Source organism: Hemicordylus capensis, chromosome 4 (genome assembly GCF_027244095.1).
Source record: "Hemicordylus capensis ecotype Gifberg chromosome 4, rHemCap1.1.pri, whole genome shotgun sequence".
NCBI lineage: Eukaryota > Metazoa > Chordata > Lepidosauria > Squamata > Cordylidae > Hemicordylus > Hemicordylus capensis.
This window is the reverse complement of record NC_069660.1, coordinates 57,259,224-57,266,681: the sequence shown is the minus strand read 5'-3', so window position 1 is coordinate 57,266,681 and position 7,458 is coordinate 57,259,224. Positions and strand designations below refer to the sequence as shown.

The window sequence follows — 7,458 nt, the reverse complement described above, 5'->3', positions numbered from 1 at the left end:
CAGCAAAGCCAGAATAAACCGAGGACAGGCAGGAGAAACCTGTTTCTCTGGGGTCAATGCAGAGTATGTGACAATTTTGTCCTCAGTCGTCATCAGGAACAAACTCACAGCTTCTGCGTCTATCTCACACCAACCATTTATCCTATGTTTGGCTGAACTTTGTTCTGGCTTTTAAGTTTGTAAAATAAAATGGCCTTTGGATCCTGTTGCAGCTTCAGGAGACATTTAAACTGAAGGGCCTGACCTTACTCCAGTACATCCCTGCCAGATTCCACAGGTCTACTACCCTGTGGCCCAGTTGGATTGCAGCCTTTTACTCAGAGGCATATGAAGTTTGGATACAAAGAAACAACTTGTCCTGCCTCTCTCTCTCTAGCATAGACCGTCTTCCCAGAGTGGAGTAGGCATTTTGTGAGAAACAGCCATCGTGAGCTTTCTCACCTGCAGAAGCTCCTAAGTGGGACACAGGACTGGTCAAAGACTGAGATTCTCACACCAGTGCAAACTGGAAAAGAAAGACCATTGTACAGATCTGCATTTGAAGAGATGGGTCACCAAGAAAAGTCCTTTTCATCTTTGGTCTGAATAATCTGGATTTCCAAGTGGGTTATTTCTTGCAGTACAATAAGTGTTCTGTGTAATACTTGTTGCAGCACTCTTTATATTTATCTAAAATTCTTCTACCTCACCTTCATGTCATAAGCCTCACAAGGGTGGCTTACATAGCTACATAAAAACAACAGTGTAAAATCTATAGATATATAACTGACAAAAGCATAATAAAACTTAAAATCTCCACAGGGATCATACAAGGAATAAGCCATGTTAAATGCTCAACTAAAAGCCTCACAAAAAGAAGAGTCTTTGCTACTGCCTTAAAGAGATGGAGCCTGGTGGATTTTGCCAGAGAGAGCATTCCATAATTGTGGCACCACCACTGGAAAGGCCTTGTTCCTAGTCACCACTAAATGAATTTGTGATTCTTCATCATCTCCTTATTTAGCAGGGGGAGAGTAACTGGCCCTATCCACTGCCAGCACAGTACCTCCAGTGACTGTTGCTGGTGTCTATCCTATGTGTTTTTTTTAGATTGTGAGCCCTTTGGGGACAGGGGTCCATCTTATTTATTATTTCTCTGTGTAATCCCTGAGCCAGTTTTGGAAGGGCGGTATAGAAATTGAATTAATAACTACTACTACTATTGCTGCTACTACTACCACTACTACTACGGTGGGCCCAAGAGCAGGGCCTGGGCAGGTTCCTAGGGGCACAGGCTGTCCTTAGATTACAAAATAATGGCAATGTGAGATTGGAACAAAGAAATTTTATTTTAAATTGTGCAACTCTTACAACAACTTTTCATAATTATTACTCTCCTGAACTGCCTCCCTCTGAGACCTGCTCAGAGAACACAGTGCTCTCCATTCACCATATCCTGGACTCTGGTTTAAAGTGTGCCGTCGAGTCGGTTTCAACTCCTGGCAACCACAGAGCCATGTGGTTGTCTTTGGTAGCATACAGGAGGGGTTTACCATTGCCATCTCTGGCGCAGTAGGAGATGATACCTCTCAGCATCTTCCTATATCACTGCTTCGCAGTATAGGTGTTTCCCATAGTCTGGGAAACATGCCAGTGGGAATTCGAACCAACAACCTCTGGCTTGATAATCAAGTCATTTCCCCGATGCACCCTAGGTGGCTATGGATTTAGTCCCACTTTAAACATTATTTTTCACTAGGTGACCCATGATCCATAGGTATATTTGGAGCATTCACAAGCAGTGGTGTCATTAAGGCTAGACTTTTTGGTGCAAGTCCAGAGATATCTCCCCACCACCACCATAGCCCTCCACCCCATCCCTAGCGTGTGTGGAAGCTCCCACCTTGTCTCTGGAGGAGCACGCAGAGTACTTGCAAAAGCCTTCACCCCAAGTCACAGAGTTGACTTCTTTCATCTGCCCTCCAACTTCATGCCAGAGAATCTGCCCAGGCTGAAAGGCTGAAGCCAGAGGTTCGTGGGATGAGCTGCAGAGCAGAGTGTGGGCCACATTCTCACCCAGGAGCTGGTCTAAACAACCACCCCTAAGCTCCCTTTTGGTACCTCAAAGAGCTGGTCTCCTAAAAGGATGCTATAGAACTTTCTTATATCTGTGGCTGCAACCTCCAAGATACAGGTTAGGGCACACGCCCAGGGCAAGGCAGGGAAGTCACTGCTGAATGGAAGATTCATGCTAAGCAACAACCTTGAGCTTAGCTGGCCAGACCCCTCCCCCCACCCTTCACTCTCATCTTATTTACGTATTATTTCTCTATTAATTCCTTCTTTATCTATTAATAAACTGCTTTGAGAACTTTTATTGATAAGGGGGCCCCATATCAAGGGAGGGGCCCCTATAAGACCATTAGGTCCAGAGTCTGAAATTATCTAGCTGCAACCCTGTTCACAAGAGCAGTTCATCATGTCAAGTTCTCCTGAAAGTTAACTACTTCATCCCATTAAAAACGGCTATGTGATTTAACTTCAGAAGTCCAGACCAAGGTGAGAGAGAAAAACCTATTGTGATTTTCTCCAAAATCTACACAACTAATGAATAAGGGATGTGAGATATTTTGGCACTGAAAATGCCAAAATTTTGACATTTTGCACTGAAAATGTCAATGCACGAAAATGCGTTTGACCTTCCATATTTAATAGCTCCCTTTCCACAAAGAATAACTTCTATAAAGAAAGGAAAGATCCTGCCATCGAGTCGGTGTCAACTTCTGGCAACCACCGAGCCCTGTGGTTTTCTTGGTAGAATACTGGAAGGGTTTACCATTGCCATCTCCTGCGCAGTATGAGATGATTAATCGTTTGGGCCCTGGATACATAAGGGACCGCCTACTCCCAAGGGTTTCTGCCCACTTGACGAGGTCATTTGAGGGGGTTCTGCTCCAGATACTGACAATGAGGGTGGCTCAGTTGTCATGTATGTGGGACAGGGCCTTCTCTGATGCTGCTCCCAGACTCTGGAATGCTCCTCAGTCTCCATCACAGTTTTTAGAAAGCATGTTCAATCTTGGCTTTTTACCCAGGCTTTTATATCATTGTGAGGCTAATCCCATGATCACTGGGAAGCGGGCTAATGGAGCTTAGCCCGCTTCCCAGAGACTGTGGGAACCACTGGGCTTGCAGGCGAGCCCGGTGCTCCCAAGGCGGCTAGCCCACCAAAGTCCCCCTCCCCTTAAATAAGGTTAACGGAGCAAGCACTCCGTTAGCCTCATATTTTTGCTCATGTGTTGTTGCGGCACGTGGTGACGCTAGCCTCCCGGGCTCGGGGGTCTCTCTAGGATGCCTCACACACTCGCATGGGGTGTCCTGGGACTTCCAGGGACCATGCGGCCCCTGATCCCCACAGCCCGGTGACAGAGCTGGCTGTCATGTGGGCGGCCAATCCATCCGCCCAGGGCTGCACTTTGATTGTCTGCAGGGAGAGCGAGCTAAGCCCGCTCTCCCCACAGACCTAACAGAAGCACTTCTTACAGATCGTGAGAAAAGCTTCTGTCTTTACTGCTGCTGCTTTGTATTTTGTATGGTTATTATGTTTGTATTTTTAAATATTTTTAGTCATATTTATGTTTTTATATTTTAGCTTAATATTTTAATTGTGTATATTTTAGTCTGGTTTTAATTTTTATGTGTGAACCGCCTTGGGATTGTTTTAATGAAAGACAAATATATAAATTTAACAATTTAACAATCAATCAATGATGCCTTTCAGCATCTTCCTATATAGCTGCTTCCCGATATAGGGGTTTCCCATAGTCTGTGAAACATACCAGCAGGGATTCGAATGAAGAGCCGCCTGCTCTCTAGGCAGGTTGCTTCTCCACTGTGCCATTAGGTGGCAATAACTTCTATATGGAACTTAATTTTCAAGTCTGTAGGACCTTTCACACAAGCATTTGGGGGGTGGGTTGGGGAAGGAAGAGAGTTTCTACCCTAGTAGCAGAACTTCTTTTTGGGTCATCAAACCCAGCACACTCTCATGAGTAAACCAGGCAAGGACTCCAAATTGGGAACTGGAAACGTAGGTCCTCTGAGGACCAAAAGCCTTCCCAGCATATTTTGGACTGTTAGTAGACTGGCAAGTCTCATTATATCTGCAGCTATCCTCTGATTGGCCATGATGGGGCAGGAGGCAGGCCCAGCTCTGTTGAATGGCTCCAAGTATGGGATCATAGAGTGTGCTTTGCAAAGTGGTATGTTCAAAGATGGTAGCCCCTGTAGCCTGAGCTTTCTATTGTTTCCAGGTCTGCTAGTTCCCAGTCGCTGCTAGGAAAGGTAAATGATCCACATGACCAAAACAGCAAGGTACCTGAGTTAATAGCAGGGTTCAAAAGTTGCAATACCCCATTTTGAGCAACTCAGGTTGGAGGGATTCCTGTGCATTCATACACCCATGCAAACCATGGTACAAAGCTTCCCGCCTTGATGTTGATGGTTTTGTGAACAGACCTATTGTATAACTGTCCCTATTATGGTATAAGGTTGCCATATTCTGGCTTTCCAAATCCAGGTACCTAATATGCATATTATGTAAATTGGCTTGAAAATAATTTTTGAGCAGATTAGTGACTGCGCGTTTTGCTCCATAATTCTGCTTCTACAAGGGCTAGAGCTTAGCTTAAAAAAAAAAAAAAAGCTGAAATCCGGGTGAATCTGGGTGGGCTAAGCAATCTGGGTGAGATGCTTAAAATCCAGGTGCAACCCAAAATTCTGGTGGGCATGGCAACTCTAATTATGGGCCAATGTATGGAATAGCACAGAAAGTTCTTTCTCTCTTCTAAATTATCTCTGCTTCCTCTTGTTCTGATATGATGGTGGAAATGCCAAACTTAATCAAATACAAATCTGCTGTTAATATTGTTTTTAAATATTTTTCTGACTTTCTCTTTGACTCGTACCTATCTAAAAAATTACAAAACAGCACTCATATTTCATGGTGAGATTTATGCAGCACCACCTCTGTACTAGGCTAAATATTAAACTGTTCCTAATTTATTGCTTGTAAAATCCCATTTTGGGAGCTCATTAATTCTCAATTTCATAGTCTCCCAGGAAGAACTTCTCTTCCATTAAAGATAACTGCATTGCTCAGATCCTTCTGTTTGCCAAACAGTATCCATCCCTTTCACCAAGGAGCTCTTATCTAAGTTGGAAGCAAAGTAAATCTCTTGTAATACAATGTTTATGCCAGCAGGTTTTGCATATGTAACTCATGGGGTGGGGGGTTGATATATTGAGTCATTCATAGTTTTGGGGGGTGCATTTCCATTGTCTTGAGTCAGACAGGGCCCATTCTGATGATGCTCTCTCAGTACACAGTCAGCACCTCCTGTTTTGAACTGATCTCTGTTGACCTCCCACCACAGATGTGGATTCAGTGGGATGCCAATTTTGGAAGAATAGTCTCAGGCTCTAGTCTGAAGCAATGCAGCACCCTTGCTGAAGTTAAGCAAGTCTTGTTCTGGTCAGCAGTGCTGGGGTGGGAGATTGCCTGGAAATCCTGATCTCCAGCATGGAAGAAGGTGGGGAGTGGGTGGGTCCAGGGGACATAATAAATAAACGGCTCACATAGTCCTAAGAGGAAGGAACTGTTTGTTCTAAGAAGTTTCAAATAAGGAAGATGATGCGATACTGATTGGTTTAACAAGATTCAAGTTTAATTCACAAATGGAATATCTGTACTATTATTTTCTTTCAGACTTCAAGAAAAGGTTATGCCAAAATGGGCTGAAATGTGGAATGCATATGTATACAGAACCCAGCTGATGAACACCCTAACATCCAGCTCATTAACAGACTCTCACAAATTGGCTGAAAAATATATAGAAAAAAATAGTCTTCATTTGTGGCATGTATTTAAGCTTTCCCTGATAATTGTTCTTTGTTGTTATACAATACTTGTGCCATATTTATTGTTGTAAAATAATAAATGCAATACAATGAATAGAAAAAAGCTATTTAGTTTTTCACATCTGTGATTCTGGAGCCCAGAAAGTAAAACATAGAGGCAAAACACAACCTTAAAATGTTGGTGGGGGGAGCACTGGCAGGGAGGCAGGCTCCTGATGGCCTCCCCACACACAACCAGTCTCCCCAGTTTGCTCTGCTGCTCCCTGCAGCAGCACAGGAGAGGCAGAGCAGGGAGGAGGAAGTGCTCCTGCATCCCACAGTGCACTGTGCCAGGAGTATGATGCACGGAGGAATCCTCATTCAGCCAGGTGCTCTTGCCACCCAGCTCTGTGTGTTATTGTTCTCAGATTTTTAAAACTCAATCAGATCAATAATTCCAAAATGACCTCATGCCCAAGAGAAGCAGATCTTTCTCAGATTCAAATTTACCATGTATGGTAATTATTCAAGAAAATGAATAAATGAAGTTGAAATTCTACAAATTTCAAACTGCTCTTTTACTTCCCTTTTGTAAGCATATTAATAAAATTATATTACATATATTTACTTTGTTAACTTTCCTATCTATGCAAAATTTGCCCAGTCAGTGACAGGCCTAACCTACTAGTATTAAATAAACCTGATGTTGGACAAAGAACATTTCTGGTTTCACGAAGCCTTTCTTTTGGTACATTTGTCATGACCAACTGGGAAAGGTCTGCAATTGCTGATATTGTTCAGCTACTGTCTGGGAAAGATAATACCACAAAGTGCTTGGCTTGCTTGGTAAGAAGGGCTTGTGTTTGTGCACAAGAGAATAACCTGGAATGGGTTTTCCAATTGCCTTGGACAAATCATTCATCTCAAGTCCCAATGTCTTCTAGCAGTAAAAAGAGACTAGTAGTGAGGCACCAAGGATGGCTGTGTTCATTCTTACAATTTTCTGCAGCAGATTCACTGCTGGCTTCTGAAGTTTGTGCTTTAGCATTTTCTGCAAAGTATTCACTGGGACCGGAGACTTATCTTTGAGCCTCAGTATTCTCCAGCAGTAAAATGTGATAAATAAGTCCCAGAACATCTAGATGAGACACATTCCTTTAAAAAAATTGAGATGTATATATTATGTACTTAGTGGGTTGCTATTCTTTTAGTGTTTTTTAATTTTTATTGTTTTTAATAAGCTGCTTTGATGATTATGGATGAAAAGCAGGCTATCATAATGGCAAATATATCATAATGACTCACTTACATAGGAACATAGGAAACTGCCTTTTACCAAGTCAGACCTTTGGTCCATCTAGCTCAGTATTATCTATTCTACACAGACTGGCAGCAGCTTCTCCAAGGTTACAAGCAGGAGTCTCTCTCAGCCCTATCTTGGAGATGCCATGGAGGAAACTTGGAACCTTCTACATGCAAGCATGCAGGTGCTCTTCCCAGAGCGGCCCCATCCCCTAAGGGGAATTTCTTACAGTGCTCACATGTAGTCTCCCATTCAAATAAAACCAGGGTGTATCCTGC

General features: G+C 43.1%; 1 long non-coding RNA gene across 1 annotated transcript; it reads left to right on the top strand.

Moving 5' to 3' along the window:
- Positions 1 to 394: 394 nt before the first annotated feature.
- Positions 395 to 6,500, top strand: LOC128322909 (uncharacterized). The gene is made up of 2 exons (XR_008306065.1): positions 395 to 602; positions 5,747 to 6,500. It is a non-coding gene; the product is annotated as an uncharacterized LOC128322909 (long non-coding RNA).
- Positions 6,501 to 7,458: the final 958 nt, after the last annotated feature.